The 19,776-nt window shown below is 37.5% G+C and overlaps 1 long non-coding RNA gene across 1 annotated transcript in view; it reads right to left on the minus strand.

Moving 5' to 3' along the window:
- The window catches only part of LOC132675566 (uncharacterized), a 241,261-nt gene that overhangs the window by 24,329 nt on the left and 197,156 nt on the right, over positions 1–19,776 (minus strand). The gene's annotated exons all lie outside the window — the stretch shown is intronic.

The following is a 19,776-nucleotide window of genomic DNA, read 5'->3' on the forward strand; positions in this document are numbered from 1 at the left end:
ATGCAAGAAGCAATGCATGCTTAATATTAGGCACAGTCTGTGCAGTATTGTTTGCTAAATCAATTACTAGCATGAGACATGAGGCAGGGAAGAAATGAGGCAGTGCACAAGGTATTTAATCTAATGTACCACTTGTATAGGCTGGTAACCTCCATTAATTCCAATCCATAACCAATCCAAATTGTCAGATGGCTGTAAGCTTTACAGAAGAGGATTAATTTGGCAACTTTAGTCCTATCATCTGTAAACCATTCCAAATCATAATTGGTATTCATCATCTCCTTCTTAGAATTCCCTCACTTCAGCTAATGTGGGTTTCTTGACTAAGAGGTGACCCAAATCTTCAAGGAGTTTGAGCACTTAGTTGACTTATCCATAGTGGACTCTGATTGCTGCAATTTTCCACTCAGATTTATTTCTGAGGACTGAAGCAACAAGAGACACCCCATGAATCTTCTGGGTCCCAGACATACCTCCTCCTTCCCCATTGTATAGCACCAAATCTATCTCTTTGTCAAGTTTAGGGTCAATTTCCCCTGCCAAAATCATAACGCATTGGCATGAGCAGCCCAACTCAATGAGGTAGTAATCTTAGCTTCAGGTTCAGTGGGATTTTTATTGTGTCCGCTGGAAGAAACATTCCCACATTAGAAATCAAGACTTCTCATCTAACAGAGTCTGAATTGTGGATACCAGAAACAAAGATTTCTAAAATAGACTGACAGGAGTAATAGTAAAAGGAACAGGAAAAGTACCAATGGTACTTTTATTACTTGATAACAAGACTGGAAGTCTAGATGTTAGGGACACAACATTATATATTGGCCATTAGTTTAATGGATATTACACATCTTAAAAGATAGCATACCAAAACTGCATGGTGTCTTAGCTCTGAGCTGTCATTTTACTGAGGAGTTAAGAGGTCCTTCTATTATCACATTAACACTTTATGGTGATACAGTGTGGAGTAAAACAAGTAGAGTCAGTGGTAATGGAAATGCATGCATTACCTCACCTTGTTTGCCATAAAATTGGCTTGTTAGTGCAAGGAAATTTTGATGATCCTATTCTAATGAATTAGGAGTTTTTTAAGACCCTGGATGATAAGGTTGGTGAAGTACTGAATGTAGGAAAGCAAATCCATACCCAGAATTATGTTAATTCTGCTAAGTTTAAATTATTGTCTCCTCTTGAAGGATCTAATTTGAAAGGGTCCAATAACTTCACCATGTATCATTTCAATATGCCTTCAAATTGCTCAACTTGAGTGTGTACCATATTGAGGGCCCACAATGGTTGCTACAATTGATAGGTTGTACATTCAGCAGTGGCAATAGTTACTCAGCCTTAGTGAGAAGGAACCCACACTGTTGGGCCCATGCATAGTTCCATCTCAGCCACCACAGACAACTTGTTCATGGGTGCATTGTACAAACACTGTACTGGCTGAGAAATGAGTTGACGCTCATCAGTAGGATGGGTCATCTTGTCCACCTAGTAGTTGACATATTCTTCTGGGACAGAGGTTTTTTGTCTCTGTCAAACATGAGATACACAATAATCTAAATCTATCTGAAAGTAATACTCCAGACTTCCTTTTTTTCTATGTTCCGATCTTTGTCCTTCTAGGTTCCTATTCAACTAGTTAAATCATGTGTCACTTTGATACAGAATGAATGACCAAGCATACTACTCCCAACTCTGCTCACCGGGAGGGTTCCCTCTTACCACTGTCCTGTAGGACCACGCTCGGATTGTGCTGAAGTACAGCAGATGTACATTTTCAGAATCCACTAAAGCTGACTTATCAGAGAATTAGACCTGAATTTTCCCTCTCTGTCAGTTGGTCCGAGGGAACCCCCTAGGAAGCCATAGATGTGAGCTGAGGGATAAACAACAGTTCAACAGAAATAATTGATATGGAATTCTGTGCCATAAGTATAACTTATGCACCCTAGACTGACTTAGGTTCTATCCTGGATCATTTGGTGAATCAAAATAGTATACTGGTATCGTATAACAGGTATAGGGGAAATAGCAGTTTTAAGAAAAAATAGGATTAAATGACTATTGTTAAACATCATAACTGATACTCTAGAAAAATACAACAAATGGCTATTGCTAATTAACAGTCAACTAAAAAGATAAAGAAAGGGACCCCCTGAGAGTTCACACAGATGTATTCTTCCTCTGAGAAGGGAAAAAGAGAAAGCTGAGGACTAATCCAAAACTTATTATGTGAATAGCCCAGCTCCAAAAGAAGGTAAAACTCTCAAACAAGGAAGCTTGTTTTTTTTTTTAATTTTTAAAAAGTTTTTATTTATTTTTGAGGCAGAGAGAGACAGAGCATGAGCAGGGGAGGGGCAGAGCGAGGGAGACACAGAATCCGAAGCAGGCTCCAGATCTGAGCTGTCAGCACAGAGCCAGACACGGGGCTTGAACTCACCAAATGAGAGATCATGAGCTGAGCTAAAGTTGGACACCTAATTGACTGAGCCACCCAGGTGCCCCTCAAGGAAGCTTGTTTTATCAAAAAGGGAGCCATGTTTGGGGAAGAAATTTCAGGGACACATAGAGTGACACATCCCCAAATGCTGAACTCATAGCTGCCAAAGTGTTCAATAGCAACATAAGGCTAATGACTATTGACTTGGGTAGCAGGGCTCAAGACTGTTCTTCTTTAACAGTTTGGGGCAGAGGGAACTTTCATAGTCAATAATCAGTGGTGTCTACGCAGGAAGAAGCTCAGGGCTACAGACAAAAAGGCCTGGTCTAGTCCTGGCTCTCTCACTTATTTGCTCTGAAATCTCTAATTTTCAAATTATCTGTTAACTAGAGAGTGTAATACCCTCATAGAGTCTGACACATAGATATGCTAAGATGTGATGACTGACAAAAATTAATTAAATAGGAGAAGGATTTGTGATATACTATACACTGAAGGTACTTGATAGGAAGAAATATTGTAAAAGACCTATTTTCTCATAACAAAATATACAAACCTTAACATATATATTAACATATGTTCATAGCAAAACAGAATATAGAACCCTTGATTTTCCATGGTAAATTTATATATTTATACTATTAAATAATGTATAGTTTATTATGCATGGTTTAAACTTAATAAAAGTAGAATTATACTTTTATGTATCATTTACCACTGGATTTTTCTCTTAGTATGATATGGCCTAAATTGGTGTTGATACATATAGCACTATTTGATTCATTTTCACTACTATTTAGTATTCTGTTACATGAACGCAAATTTTAAAATCCCGTCTGTTGGAGTATTCAGATGAAAGAATAATTTTCAGACAACATCCTGCCTCCAGCTTCCCAGATGCAGAGCCGAAGCTTCTCTGCATGTGTCAAGATGCACTCTATGTGCACACCTGTACGTCTCAGGTCACAAAGTTCTCTTAATTACAGGTTGATGCTCCAGGTAAACATTTTCCTTACAACAAACATTTAATTCCACTTCACTCCAAAGGAAACAGGGTATTTCAAGGAGAAGATGCACTCAGGGTGGCTAGGACCCTGACTGTATTAAATGATAGCTATTACAGATTTCAGTGTAGTTTTCTATTACTCTTGGCTTATCAACCCTTCAGGAACTTGTATCTTTTTGTTTCTTTAATCACATTTCTTGACACTTAAATTTTATGACCCAAATAGTATGTTCTAGCCATACTAAAACTTTTTAGCACCATCATTTTCCTATTTCCTCTGGTTTACTCCTCCTAGCTAGAACACCCTTCCTGACACCCACTACATATTAGCTGGCTAGAATCTATTTATCATTTGGGTCCCAGCTCAAACATCAATTCATATTTCCTATATCAAAGCACTGTCCAAACTTTATTATTATTACATATTTAACTTTATATCTACTTTTGCAAACTGATGACAGCTTGGGGACAGAGATTGTACTGTACCAGTTCTGTTATGACTAGGGTGCCTCTCATAGTATCCAACACATAGTACGTCCGTGATACTTTTAATGCACAAATTATTTAACTACTATATTTAACTGAATCCAAGGCAAACATATTTTAATATTCTAACAAGTCTAAAGTCAGAGTGCTACTTAGCATTTAGTGTTTATAGCGTAATTGGAAGATTTGTTTTGTTTTAATTTCACCTAAAGTAACAGAGTCTTACAGTTGAGGATATATTTGATTTTACAAAAAGATGGTAATTAATGACGAAAATTCATGGAGTTGGAAATTATCTTCTCAATGTAGCGTTTGACGTTTAATAAATGATAAGTGTACTAGAGATGTGCAATGAGTTAGTTATTAGCCATCAATTAGTGTTGACCAGATCTTTTCTGTCTCATTTGTATTCTCAAGAGAAGTCGCTTAACTGTTTCCTTCATGCTGCATTAGCTTGTTCTTATTCCACAAATTGCTACAATGCAAAATTTGATCTGCAGGATCTCAAAATACCTTGTTGATAGGCATTATATATTAATATCACCTGGTTGTCCACAATGAAAATCTTTACAGCTTGAGAAAGAAACCTGTTAGCTCTAGCCAGGCAAGAAGTACATTCTTTACAGAGCTTAACCCTTAAAATGTAAAGTGTGCTTCCATATATAATCAAAAATAGAAACACTAGTATGTAGTAAAATAATTGTTACAAAGTAAACAATTTTGGGTTTATCCATTTTTAAAATCAATTATCAAATTCTTTTTTTTAAATTTTTTTAACGTTTATTTATTATTGAGAGACAGAGAGAGACAGAGCATGAGGAGGGGAGGGGCAGAGAGAGGAGGAGACACAGAATCCGAAGCAGGCTCCAGGCTCTGAGCTGTCAGCACAAAGCCCATTATGGGGCTTGAACTCACGAACCGTGAGATCATGACCTGAGTCGAAGTTGGACGCCTAACCAACTAAGCCACCCGGGTGCCCCTTATCAAATTCTTAAAAAACAAAACAAAACAAAACAAAACAAATACTGTGTTCCTATCATGCTGGCTGTTTTCCTAGTGAGTAATCTAGCATTGGCCAAAAACTTCAGGCCACAAACACCTGTCCTTTCTGAAAGGACAAAAGATGTTCCACCATGTATTTAAATCTAAACTCCTTCTTTTTCATCAGCAAGTAGAACTCCATTATATATATATATATATATATATATATATATATATATATATATATATATATATAATGTGGTGTATATATAAACCACATGTTCTTCATTCATTGATAGAACTCAAGGGCATTAGGCTAAGAAAAATGAGTCAGAGAAAGAAAGATATCATATGATTTCACTCATATGCGGAATTTAAGAAACACAACAGATGAACATAGGGGAAGGGAAGGAAAAATAAGATACAAACACAGAGGGAGACAAAGCACAGGAGACTCTTAAATACAGAGAACAAACTGAGGGTTGCTGGAGGGAGGTGGGGGATGGGTTAAGTGGGTGATGGGCATTAAGGAGGACACTTTCTAAGATGAGCACTGGGTGTCATATGTGAGAGATGAATCACTGGGATCTACTCCTGAAGCCAAGATGACACTGTATTTAACCAACTTGAATTAAACAAAAATAATGTAAACTCCTTTATTTGCAATTATGAGTAAAAAAAAAAAATTAGAAACCACCTGCCAATTACACAGAATGCCTGTCTTTTCATCTCAAGGGGAGGTGTTATGGACAACTTTTTAGGTACAAAACCACTTGCCCATACTGACTTTGTAGATGTTCCAGGACACAGGGCCCTTAGTAATGCCTTGTTCTAAAATCTAGACTTCCAGGGCTCAGTGGGCAGGAAGTCTGGTTTTCTTATTCTGAGCTACTGCTGCCAAGCTAGCGCTCCCTTCTTTGGCCTTGGCCTCCAGACTTTTCTGAACAGTCAGACACCAGGTGTTGAGTCCTAATTCTGGCTTTAAGAACAAAGTTCGGACTCATAAACATTAGCTCCTGCTCTCTTCTTTACTCTGCCCTTGTGATCAGGTGACCTCACTGAGGAGCCTGTTTTGGGATTTTCAGGATGATCATGAGTATGACAAATATATCTCGGCCTCCTGAGTCTAATTTAGACCTGATCTTTGTTGCTTTTATTTCAATGCCTGTATCAAATATTCATATGATTAGAGGTTTGACATTATGGACAGTTACATGACAAAATACAGTAAGATCCTCCTTCCTGACTCAGGGAGAATGTGGAAGTCATGGGGATTAACCTTGTTTTGAACACATGCTCTGGAAGACTAACATTCGAATGAATCTTGATGCCAAAATAAAATGCAGGTATCCAAGTAGTGGAAATTCCCATCCCCTCCCATCTCATTTAGACATAAAGTCAGTCCTACAAGTGTGTTCCCTCCACACCTGGATACTTCTATGGCTCACTTTCTCTTCATCTTCTGTTCTTTTCCTAAATATCACAGTCTCAGTGGGCCTTTTTTATTAAATTATATTAAATTTATACCTATTTCACTTTCCTGCCTTATTTTTTACCCCCAACACTCTTCACTATTTGATACCTATATGTTACTTACTTTTCACTTACTCTCTACTTCTCTTTCTAGAATATTAAGTTTGGGAAGGCAGAAGGTCCTGCTTCTATTATTCACTTTTCTCAGCATTTAAAACTGTATGGCACATAGCAGGTGCTCAAACAGAAGTTTTTGAGGGGGGGTATTTTTCTTAATGTTTCTTTATTTTTGAAAGAGAGAGAGTATGCACTCACGTGAGCAGGAGAGGGACAGACAGAGGGGGACAGAGGATCTGAAGCAGGTTCTGTGCTGACAGCAAAGAGCCTGACGTGGGGCTCAAACTCACAAGAGCCGTGAGATCATAACCTGAGCTATGTTTATATGCTTAACTGACTGAACCACTTAGGTGCCCTGGGGAAGAAACATTTTAAAAATATTTGAAGATTTAGAGTTACCATGGACACTCAGGTCCATAATTTTGATTGCCAAAAAAGAGACTGAAGTGGGAAAATATCCTATGTCTAATTCAACAAGCTCATTATTTATGACTAAAATTCATAACTTTATATATAGGAATTCAGTATAACATTGGATGCTTATTTTTAAAAAGTATCAAAAGCTGCAAATTTTAAAATACTGAGCTCACCTTTCACACTTTCCTAAGTTTATTATGCCATAATGATAATGATAAATTCATTCACTTGTTCACTCTTTTAATATAAGGTTGTAAAGTGCCTCCTCTCTGTCAAACATTTTCAACAATCTCATGGTACCACTGGTCACTTTGATTTATCATAGGTCACCTTATCAAACAAAACAACAACAAACAGTAGAGAGATACTTTCTCATTTTGGTTACACAACTTTGCTATGCAAATAAGACAAAATAAAGTTTGTTAACCACAGCAGTACCTATTTCATCTTCATTCATAATGTCAGATATGCACTTCCAAGTGTATCTAAAACATAGGAGTCTTCTAACTTTTTTTAAATAGGACTCCTACTAAAGAAAGAACATAGGTATGCTTCTCAGACTGGGGAACAGTGTGCTGCACTTCCCATCAATTTACACATATGTAAAAACCTGTGCCCACATGAATGGTTTTGGTTATGTTTCTTTTCTAATTTTAATTTTGTTATTCTCGATTATAAGTTTTACTAGGAAAAGATCTTCATATATTTTCAACTAATACAGTTAAAGTAAACTTTTTCAACCAGATCCAGTTATGAACATAATTTTCATGACACAAATGAATAAAGTTAGTGTATCTTAGGGAAAACTAAAGAAAGAGGAAGAAATGAAACATTTCTTTTTCATTTTTTACCCCAAGAAACCTCCTTTCTTCACACAATGCTTGGTTTCAGGGAGGCTCCAGTATGTTTTGAGGGAGGGTCTGCCAATTTCAGATGAGTAGAGGAGTTTAAATTTAATCAAGTTTGTTTAGCAAGGCTAAACAGTTTGTTTCCCTGACTGGACATCAAGTAGTTCTGTGGCTCATTAAAAAAGGAAGACAGGTTTTTTCCTGCTTTCTCCTCTAGGGTTTTGATGGTTTCCTGTCTCACATTCAGGTCCTTTATCCATTTTGAGTTTGTTTTTGTGAATGGTATAAGAAAGTGGTCTAGTTTCATTCTTCTGCATGTTGCTGTCCAGTTCTCCCAGCACCATTTGTTAAAGAGACTGTCTTTTTTCTATTGGATGTTCTTTCCTGCTTTGTCAAAGATTAGTTGGTCATACTTTTGTGGGTCTAGTTCTGGGGTTTCTGTTCTATTCCATTGGTCTCTGTGTCTGTTTTTGTGCCAATACCATGTTGTCTTGATTATTACAGCTTTGTAGTAGGGGCTAAAATCTGGGATTATGATGCCTCCCACTTTGGTCTTCTTCTTCAATATTGCTTTGGCTATTCGGGGTCTTTTGTGGTTCCATACAAATTTTAGGATTGCTTGTTCTAGCTTCAAGAAGAATGCTGGTGCAATTTTGATTGGGATTGCATTGAATGTGCAGATAGCTTTGGGTAGTACTGATATTTTAACAATATTTATTCTTCCAATCCATAAGCACGGAATGTTTTTCCATTTCTTTATATCTTCTTCAATTTACTTCATAAGCTTTCTATAGTTTTCAGCATACAGATCTTTTACATCTTTGATTAGGTTTATTAAATTTTATGCTTCTTGGTGCAGTTGTGAATGGGATCAGTTTCTTTATTTGTCTTTCTGTTGCTTCATTATTAGTGTATAAGAATGCAACTGATTTCTGTACATTGATTTTGTATCCTGCGACTTTGCTGAATTCATGTATCAGTTCTAGCAGACTTTTGGTGGAAAAAACCTCTCTAACCTCAGCCGCAGCAATTTCTTACTTGACACATCCCCAAGGGCAAGGGAATTAAAAGCAAAAATGAACTATTGGGACTTCATGAAGATAAAAAGCTTCTGCACAGCAAAGGAAACAATCAACAAAACTAAAAGGCAACCAACGGAATGGGAAAAGATATTTGCAAATGACATATCGGACAAAGGGCTAGTATCCAAAATCTATAAAGAGCTCACCAAACTCCACACCCGAAAAACAAATAACCCAGTGAAGAAATGGGGAGAAAACATGAATAGACACTTCTCTAAAGAAGACATCCAGATGGCCAACAGGCACATGAAAAGATGCTCAACGTCGCTCCTCATCAGGGAAATACAAATCAAAACCACACTCAGATATCACCTCACACCAGTCAGAGTGGCCAAAATGAACAAATCAGGAGACTATAGATGCTGGAGAGGATGTGGAGAAACAGGAACCCTCTTGCACTGTTGGTGGGAATGCAAAGTGGTGCAGCCACTCTGGAAAACAGTGTGGAGGTTCCTCAAAAAATTAAAAATAGACCTACCCTATGACCCAGCAATAGCACTGCTAGGAATTTACCCATGGGATACAGGAGTACTGATGCATAGGGGCATATGTACCCCAATGTTTATAGCAGCACTCTCAACAATAGCCAAATTATGGAAAAAGCCTAAATGTCCATCAGCTGACGAATGGATAAAGAAATTGTGGTTTATATACACAATGGAATACTACGTGGCGATGAGAAAGAATGAAATATGGCTCTTTGTAGCAACGTGGATGGAACTGGAGAGTGAGTGTTAGTGAAACAAGCCATACAGAGAAAGACAGATACCATATGTTTTCACTCTTATGTGGATCTTGAGAAACTTAACAGAAGTCTATGGGGGAGGGGAAGAAAAAAAAAGAGGTTAGAGAGGGAGAGAGCCAAAGCATAAGAGACTCTTAAAAACTGAGAACAAACTGAGGGTTGATGAGGGGGGGGGTCGGTGGGTGATGGGTATTGAGGAGGGCACCTTTTGGGATGAGCACTGGGTGTTGTATGGAAACCAATTTGACAATAAATTTCACATTAAAGAAATAATAAATAAATAAATAAATAAATAAATAAATAAATAAATAAGGAAGATACAGGGTGCCTGGGTGGCTCAGTTGGTTAGGTGTTCGACTTCCGCTCAGGTCATGGTCTTGCAGTTTGTGGGTTTGAGCCCCACATTGGGCTCTGTGCTGACAGCTCAGAGCCTGGAGCCTGCTTTGGATTCTGTGTCTCCCTCTCTGCCCCTACCCCTTCTCTCTCTCAAAAACAAATAAACATTAAAAAATAAAACAAAAAAGGAAGACACGAGTAGGGTAGGAGTAGATTTTATTATAAATACACAAGTGTCAGACAAGCGTATCTATATAGAAAACATATTTGTTTCATCAAAGTACAAAATTCCTTAAAATGTTAAGCAGGATACAATTTCATTGAGACTTTTATTCAGGAGTAATAGATATAAAAGTACTTAACCAAATCAGTTCAAGTTCGTTTTGCCATTTGCACATGGAATTCATTCATAGTAAGGTGATTGTGCAGTAATTACATAAAATGTAAAACCTTCCATTTAGATAGATAGATATATGGAATTTTAATTACTACCAGCTAGACTGAGATGCTTCTCCGGTTCAGGGAGTTAAGAAATCAGTGGGATGCTATTTATGTTCTTCAGAACATACGATGCAATCGTGTTTTTCTATTATCTATTGCTCTTGGAAGCAATTAGTTCCAGGAGCTATGCAGTTTGTGGAAAAAAATTAAAATGCTCCCACCTATTCCTAATTAAGATTAAGAGAATTCTTTGTCATGTTGAGTGTATTTAGGCATAAAATTACAATCATTTGACATTAAATTCTCATTACTATATTCCCCCAGAGTGATTTTTTCCACAGATATTTGTTGAAATGCTGACTGATAACAATCTCCTTTAAATGCCATTCCCTTGCCTACTTCTTCTTATTGCCTCTGCTTTCATTTCTCCCATTCCCAACACCCAACCTCTTCTCTTCCCTTGCCTACTTTTCCTGATTTCCTCTGCTTTCATTTCTCCCAACACCAACACCCAACCTCTCTCTTCTCTGTTATGAACTTTGAAATCCATGCAAGAAGAAAGTGAAAACACAAAGAAGCACAGAATTATTTCCCCACTGGCTTATGTAAGTTGAAAAACTATGACAAAAAAAAGTTGGTGAAATCACTCTCACACTAGACAGATTTCTGAGAGTCCCATTCAGGAGTCAGGAAGCCGCAAGGGCAGCAGGAACCAGCAGGTGCATCGCCATGTGGTAAGGGGTCTGGGCAGTTAACTAGGCAGCTGCCCTGTGAGGCGACCCCACAGCGGGAATGTGTGAAAGGACCCAGTGGGATGGACCTGCCCAGCCTCCAACCTGCAGTTCAGGTAGGCATTGAAGCCTATAAGTGCAGCAGAAGGCCTCCAGAGCGGCTGAGGCCAGCTGCCTGACAATGTCCTGAGAACTTGCTTCTTTCTGCCGGAGACAATTGCTCCTGAACTTTTCTGCCCTTTGCTCTCAGAAAAGCTGACATGCACAAGCCTGGACAACGGAGTCTAAAAGGAGGCATGCTAGCTTCATTGTCTCTTTTAAAAGTCCCTTCTGAAGGAAGTCAGTCCACAATATCATTGTAGTTCCCTCTAGAACTGTACTGCGAGGTCAGCACTGCAAACGAGTCCTGCCTCGGAGACGCGAGAAAAAGATAAGAATATTTGACTTCCAACCTCCTGGTGATTTTCATTAAAAGATAATTCTACCTCAATCTATTTTCAGCCTGGGTTTTTATAACACAATAATAAAAGGGGCAGTGTGAAAAAGACTTTATTTTATCTACCACATTTTTCCAACTGCTCGTTCTCAGTCTATAAATGCATTTAGCAAGTCTAAAGGCAATTGGAAAGCGTGTAGCATGTGGTAGGTTTGCAGGCAGGTGAAATATTGCTCAATCGAGATAGAAAATTCAAGATCCAACTCTCCCAGAGAGATTTTTTGTTCATTTCTGAGAAGACAGCAAAAGTCAACTTATTCTCCATCTGGGTCCCTTCATGTGAAGTGACAACATGATCAAGAGCAGCATTGTGTGAAAACACAATAAGCAGCAGAATGTCACCTACCATTTCAAAGCTATATTTCATTGTACCTGAGGATCTGAGATCCTGAATAGGTGATTCAGTAAGAAGAACCCACCCTTGATGGGGAAGTGTCTCTGAGCACACTGTTCAGTGATGCTTTGGGGGGTAGACTAGTTCTTGCAGGAGGTCTTTCTGCTGCAAGCAGTCAGGTCAGATAGGATATAATCATATGGGAATGGTGTGATTCTGTTGGGATAACCAATGGGCCACCCATCCTCTGGGATCACCTATAAAAACTCACAGGATTTAAAAAATAACTTATTTCTCAGGGCGCCTGGGTGGCTCAGTTGGTTAAGTTTCTGACATCTGCTCTGGTCATGATCTCATGGTTCGTGAGTTCATCCCTGCGCTGGGCTCTGTGCTGGCAGCTCAGAGCCTGGAGCCTGCTTAGGATTCTGTGTCTCCCTCTCTCTGCCCTACCCCTGCTCACAGTCTGTGTCTCTGTCTCTCTCTCTCAAAAATAAATAAACAGTAAAAAAAAATTTTTTTAATAAAAAATTATTTGTTTCTAAAATTTTAAAAGACATGGGTTGCCTGGGTGGCTCAGTTAATTGACTTCAGTTCAGGTCATGATCTCATGGTTCATGAGTTCAAGCCCTGTGTCAGGCTCTGTGCTGACAGCTCAGAACCTGGAGCATGCTTGAGATTCTGTGTCTCCCTCTCTCTCTCTGCTCCTCCCCAGCTCACGCTCTGTCTGTCTCTCAAAAATAAATAAACACTAAAAAAATTTTTTAAAGATGTTAACATGTAGGTAATGTGAACGAGGATTAAAATAATGTGCAGTGGGATATTAGATTCCAATTAAATAAATCTTTGTTGTTACGGTCATGGTATCAATATCTCTTCAATATGGATAGCCTCAAAGGCAGTGATTAACATTTTGTTTCAGGCCTAAGGGGCCTACCTGCCTTGTCATTTTGGTTTCACATAATGTTCCTCTATTTTCCATGAATTTTGAACTATTTTTTCGTTTCCACTTTCCTTGTTCCACGACTTCAATACTCAAAAAGCAAAAGACATTTTCTCAGTACTCATTTATATAGTAAGTTCTTAATAAGCTTTAAGTAACAAGTCTATTAGACGCTTATTATTTTTAAGAGGATAGATTTTCTCTAAATGGCCACTCTTGGTGGTACTCAGTGCCAGAATCTTGTGGTCCAGGCCACAGGGAAGAGCATCAGAGTGTTTCTATTAAAGCTATGGCAGGAAGTGAGACCATGACAGGCTAAATCTTACACAACAGGGACAGAGCAAGTCAAATTGACAGCTGATATCAAATTTAAAAAATTTTAATTAGCATTTCTGCGGTGTTAGTGACTTCACAGACCAACACCACAGAAATAAAAATGATTATAAGAGAATATTATGAAAAACCACATGCCAACAAACTGGACAACATAGAAGAAATAGATAAGTTCTTACAAGCATATAAACTACCAAAACTGAAATAGCAAGAAATAGAAAAACTGAGAAGACCAATAACCAACAAAGAAATTGAATCAATAATTAGAAAAAAAAAAAACCTCCCAAAAAACAAAGTCCAGGGCTAGATGACTTCACAGGTGAATCCTACCAAACATTTAAAGAAGAGTTAACACTCATTCTTCTCAAATTATTACAAAAAAAAAAAAAATAGAAAAGGAAGGAAAACTTCCAAGTTCATTCTATGAGGCCAGCATTACCTTGATTCCCAAACTAGATAAAGATTGCACTGAAAGAGAACTACAGCTAGTATCCCTGATGAACATGGATGCAAAAGTTCTCAATAAAATACTAGCAAACCAGATCCAAAAATACATTAAGAGAGTCATTCACCATGATCAAGTGGGATTTATTGCTGGAATGCAAGGGTGGTTGAATATTTGCAAATCAACCAATGTAATACATCACATTAATAAAAGAAAGGATAAGAACCATATGATAATTTTAATAGATGCAGAAAAAACATTTGACAAAGTACAACATCCATTCATGGTAAAAACCCTCAACAAAGTAGGTTTACAGGGAACATACCTCAGTATAAAAAAGGCCATATATAAAAAACCCACAGCTCCCTCAATGGGGAAACTGAGAGCTTTTCCTCTATAATCAGGAACAATACAGGGATGTCCACTCTCGCCACTGTTATTCAACATAGTACTAGAAGTCCTAGCAACAGCATTCAGACAACAAAAAGAAATAAAACGCATCCAATTTGGCAAGGAAGAAGTCAAACTTTTACCATTCAAAAATGACAAGATATTGTATGTAGAAAACCCTAAATTTTCCACCAAGAAAAATGCCAGAAAAGATACATGAATTCAGCAGAGTTGTACGATATAAAATCAACATAAAGAAATCTGTTGTATTTCTATGCACCAATAATGAAACTTCAGAAAGAGAAATAAAGGAATCAATTCTATCTACAATTGCACCCAAAACAATAAGATACCTATGAATAAACCTAACCAAAGAGGTGAAAGACCTATGTTCTGAACTATACAACACTGATGACAGAAACCAAAGATGACACAAAGAAATGAAAAGACATTCTATGCTCATAGATTAGAAGAACAAATATTGTTAAAATGTTTATACTACCCAAAGCAATATACAGATTTAATGACATCTCTATCAAAATACCACCAGCATTTTTCACAGAACTATAACAAACAATCCTAAAAGTTGTTTGAAACCACAAAAGACCCTGAATAGTGAAAGCAACCGTGAAAAAGAAAAACAAAGCTGGAGGAATCACAAGTCTGGACCTCAAGCTATATTACAAAGCTGTAGTGATCAAAAAAATATGATACTGGAACAAAAACTGACACATAGATCAAAGGAAAAGAATAGAAAACTCAGAAGTGAACCTATTACTATACGGTCAATTAATCTTCAACAAAGCTGGACAAAATATCCGCCCCCCAAAAAGACTCTTTTCAACAAATGGTGCTGGGAAAACTGGACAGCAACATGCAGAAGAATGAAACTGGACCACTTTCTTACACCATACACAAAAATAAATTCAAAATGGATGGAAGACCTAAATATGAGACAGGAAACCATAAAAATACTAGAGGAGAGCCGAAGCAGTAACTTCTTTGATACTGGCCATAGCAACTTCTTTATATATGTCTCCTGAGACAAAAATAAACTATTGGAACTTCATTAAGATAAAAAGTTTCTGTATAGCAAAGGAGAAAAATCAGCAAAACTAAAAGGCAGCCTAAAGAATGGGAGAAGATATTTGCAAATGACATATCTGATAAAGGGGTGAGCACTGGGTGTTGTATGGAAACCAATTTGACAATAAATTATATATAAAAAATTAAGTGAATGAAACTGAGGCCTATAAAAAATCTATAAAGAACTTACCAAACTAACACCCCAAAAATGAATAATCCAATTAAAAAATGAGCAGAAAACATGAATAGACATCTTTTCCAAAGGAGATATACAGATGGCCAAGAGACACATGAGAAGAGGCTTCATATCACTCATCATCAGAGAAATACAAATCAAAACTACTATAAGATATCACCTCACACCTGTCAGAATGGCACACAAGAAATAACAGGTGTTAGTGAGGATGTGGAAAAAGGGAAACCCTCTTGTCCTGTTGGTGGCAATGCAAACTGGTGCAGCCACTCTGGAAAACAGTATGGACAGTCCTGAAAAAGTTAAAAATAGAAATACCCTACAATCCAGCAATTGCACTACTAGGTATTTATTCAAATATAAATATACATTGTACTATTACTCAGCCATCAAAAAGAATGAAATCTTGCCATTTGCAACCACATGATAGAGCTAGAAAGTATTATGCTAAGAAAAATAAGTCAGTCAGTGAAAGACAAATGCCATATGATTCACTCATATGTGTAATTTAAGATATGAAATAAACAAACAAAGGGGGAAAAAGAGGGAGGCAAGCCAAGAAACAGACTTTTAACTATAGAGCACACACCGATGGTTACTGGAGGAGTGGGGAACACACTTGTGTTGAGCACAGGGTGATGTATGGAAGTGTTGAATCACTATATCGTACACCTGAAACTAATATTACACTGTGTGTTAACTAACTTGAATTTAAATAAAAACTTAAAAAAATGTAATTTGCAGAAATCTACCTCTCCATGGAGAAGACCATTGAGATGAGAGGATTATATTCATTTTTTGTTTCCAAATCTGAATCAATTTTAGACTTGCTGAATATCAGCCACATGCAGGATGCCCTGACTGTGGGCAGGCCACAGTCCTCAGCTCTTTTCTTGCCATTACCCTCCCCTTGTCAGGCACCTCCTCACTCCCATAGTGGCAGTGGTCCCTTTACACTAGCACCTTTCAGCGAGCTTTCAACCCAGACCGTCTCCTGCTTCCAAATTCAGATAGACAAGCAGCTTATTGGTGAGTTTAACCTACTTAAGCTAAACATTTCCCCCCGTTTCTACCCATTTTACTCTTCTGAGTTTCCCACCTTAACAAGTGGTATCATCATCCACTTAGTTACTAAGGCCAAAACGTAGTCATCTATTTCCTACAAATAACCAAATATCATTACTTATAATGGCTAAATACCTCTTGAATACAGAGATTTCTTTCCAATCCCTTTGCTGATATAATATTCTGAGATGCTACAATACTACTAAAAGTAGTTTGTGCTGGTCTCCATGCCTCTATTACTCCATTTGCACACAGAAGCTGATTCAGAGACAAAACCAATGATATCCACCCCTTGTTTGTAAAGCCATCAACCTTCTGACAAATTCAAGACTCCTTAACCTCTGTTTCAAAGTCCTCCTTTTTTTGTCCCATGTACCTGCCCCATCTCACTCAGAAATCCATGCACCAATCTCTGATATTTAAGCCTAAACAGAGACAAAAGTTCAGTCTCACTTCCACATACTATTTATTTTCTTTCTACATGTCAACCCTCATCCCCTTAATTTGACATAGTCTTGCTCATCACTTAAAACTCAGTTTATTTTTTTTTCAGTTTTTATTTAAATTCTGCTTAGTTAAAATATAGTGTAATATTGCTTTCAAGAATAGAATTTACTGATTCATCACTTACATATAACAGTCAGTGCTCAATACCCCAAGTGTCCTTCTTAATTCCCATCACCCATTTAGCTCATCCCTCACCCACTTCTCCATCAACCCTGTTTGTTCTCTATAGTTAAGAGTCCCTTATGGTTTGCTTCCCTCTCTTTTTTCCCCCACCCCATGTTCATATGTTTTGTTACTTAAATTCCGCATATGAGTGAAATCATATGGTATCTGTCTTTCTCTGTCTGACTTATTTCACTTAGCATAATACACTCCATTTCCATCCAAGTCATTGCAAATGGCAAGACTTCATTCTTTTGATGGCTGAGTAATATTCCATTGTGTGTGTGGGTGTGTGTACACCCCCCCCACACACACACGCACCCCACCTCTTCTTTATCCATTCATCAGTTGATAGACATTTGGGCTCTTTCCATACTTTAGCTACTGTTGATAGTGCTGCTATACACATCAGGATGCACGTGCCCCTTTGAATCAGTATTTTTGTATCCTTTAGGTAAATACCTAGTAGTGAAATTTCTGGATTGTGGGATAGTTCCATTTTTAATTTTTTGAGGAAACTCCATCATGTCTTCCAGAGTGGCTGCACCAGTTTGTGTTCCCACCAAGAGTTAAGAGGGTGCCTCTATCTCCACATCTTTGCCAACATCTGTTGTTGCCTATGTTGTTACTCTCAGCCATTCTGAAAGGTGTGAGGTGATATCTCACCATTATTTTGATTTGTATTTCCCTGAGGATGAGTGATGTTGAGTGTCTGTTAACGATCTGAATGTCTCCTTTGGAAAAATGCCTATTCATGTCTTCAGCTCATTACTTAACTGGCTTATTTGGTTTTTTGGGTGTTGAGTTTGATAAGTTCTTTATAGATTTTAGATACCAACCCTTTATCAGGTATGTCATTTACAAATATCTTCTCCCATTCTGTAGGCTGCCTTTTAGTTTTGTTGATTGTTTCTTTTACTGTACAGAACTTTTTATCTTGATGAAGTTCCAATCGTCCATTTTTGCTTGTCTTTCCCTTGCCTCCAGAGATGTGTCTAATAAGAAGTTGCTAATGCTGAGATCAAAGAGGTTGCTGACTGTGTTTTCCTCAAGGATTTTGATAGTTTCCTGTCTCACATTTCAGTCTTCCATCCATTTTGAATTTATTTTTGAGTAGGGTGTAAGGAAGTGGTCCAGTTTCATTCTTCTGCATGTTGCTGTTCAGTTTTCCCAAACCCATTTGCTGAAAGACTGTCTTTTCTCCATTGAATATTCTGTCTTGCTTTGTTGAAGATTATTAATTTATCATGTAGTGTGGGTCCATTTCTGGGTTTTCTATTCTGTTCCACTGATCCAAGTGTCTATTTTTGCGCCAGTACTCTACTGTCTTCATGACTATCACTTTGTAACATAGCTTGAAGTTTGGGATTGTAATGACTCCAGCCGTTTTTCTTTTTCAAGATTTCTTTGGCTGAGCATGGTTTTTTTGTGGTTCCATACAAATTTTAGGAGTGTTTGTTATAGTTCCATGAAGAATGCTGGTGGTATTTTAATAAGGATGGTCTTAAATCTGTAGATTGCTTTGGGTAGTATAAACATTTAACAATATTTGTGCTTCCAATTCATAAGCATGGAATGTTTTTCCATTTGTCTGTGTCATTTTCAATTGATTTCATAAGTGTTCTATAGTTTTCAGCATACAGGTCTTTTACCTCTTAGCTTTGGTTAGGTTTTCCTAGGTATCATATTATTTTTCGTGTAATTGTAAATGGAATTGATTCCTTGATTTCTCTTTATGCTGCTTCATTATTGGTGTACAGAAATACAACAGATTTCTGTACATTTATTTTATATCCTATGACTTTACTGAATCTGTGTATCAGTTCTAGAATTTTTTTGGTGAAGTCTTTAGGGTTTCCTATATAGAGTATCATGTAATTTTTGAATAATGAAAATTTGACTTCTTCCTTGACATTTTAGATGCCTTGTTTTTCTCTTTGTTGTCTGATTGCTGAGATTAGAATTTCCAGTACTATGTTAAATAATGATGGTGAGAGAGGACAGCACTTGTCTTGTTCCTGACCATAGAGGGAAAGTTCTCAATTTTTCCCATTGAGGATGATATTAGCTGTGGTATATGGCTTTTGTGACTTTGAGGTACATTCCCTCCTTCCCTACTTGTTGAGAGTTTTTGCCAAGAAAGGATACTGTATTTTGTCCAATGCTTTTTCTGCAAGTATTGAGAGGATGATATGGTTCTTATCCTTTCTTTTATTAATGTGATATATGACCTTGATTGATTTGTGAATATTGAACCACCCATGCAGTTCAGGAATAAATCCCACTTAATCATGCTGTTTAATGTACTGTTGGATTCCACTTGCTAGTATTTTGTTGATAATTTTTGCATCCATGTTTATAAGGGATATAAGCCTATAGATGATATTTTTTTTTCTAAAAAAAAAATTAGTGTCTATTTATTTCAGAGAGAGAGAGACAGACAGACAGAGAGCATGAGCAGTGGATGGGTAGAGAGAGAGGGAAACACAGAATCCGAATCAGGCTCCAGGTTCTGAGCTGTCAGCACAGAGCCTGGCGTGGGTCTCGAACACACAGACTGTAAGATCATGACCTGAGTCAAATCGGATGCTTAACCAACTGAGCCACCCATGCACCCCATATTCTCTTTTTTAGTGTGGTTTTTGTCTGTTTGGAATCAAGGTAATGCTGGCCTTTTAAAACTCACTTTAAATATCACTCTCACTTTCTATCTCCT

Source organism: Panthera onca, chromosome A1 (genome assembly GCF_046562875.1).
Source record: "Panthera onca isolate mPanOnc1 chromosome A1, mPanOnc1 haplotype 2, whole genome shotgun sequence".
Taxonomy (NCBI): Eukaryota; Metazoa; Chordata; class Mammalia; order Carnivora; family Felidae; genus Panthera; species Panthera onca.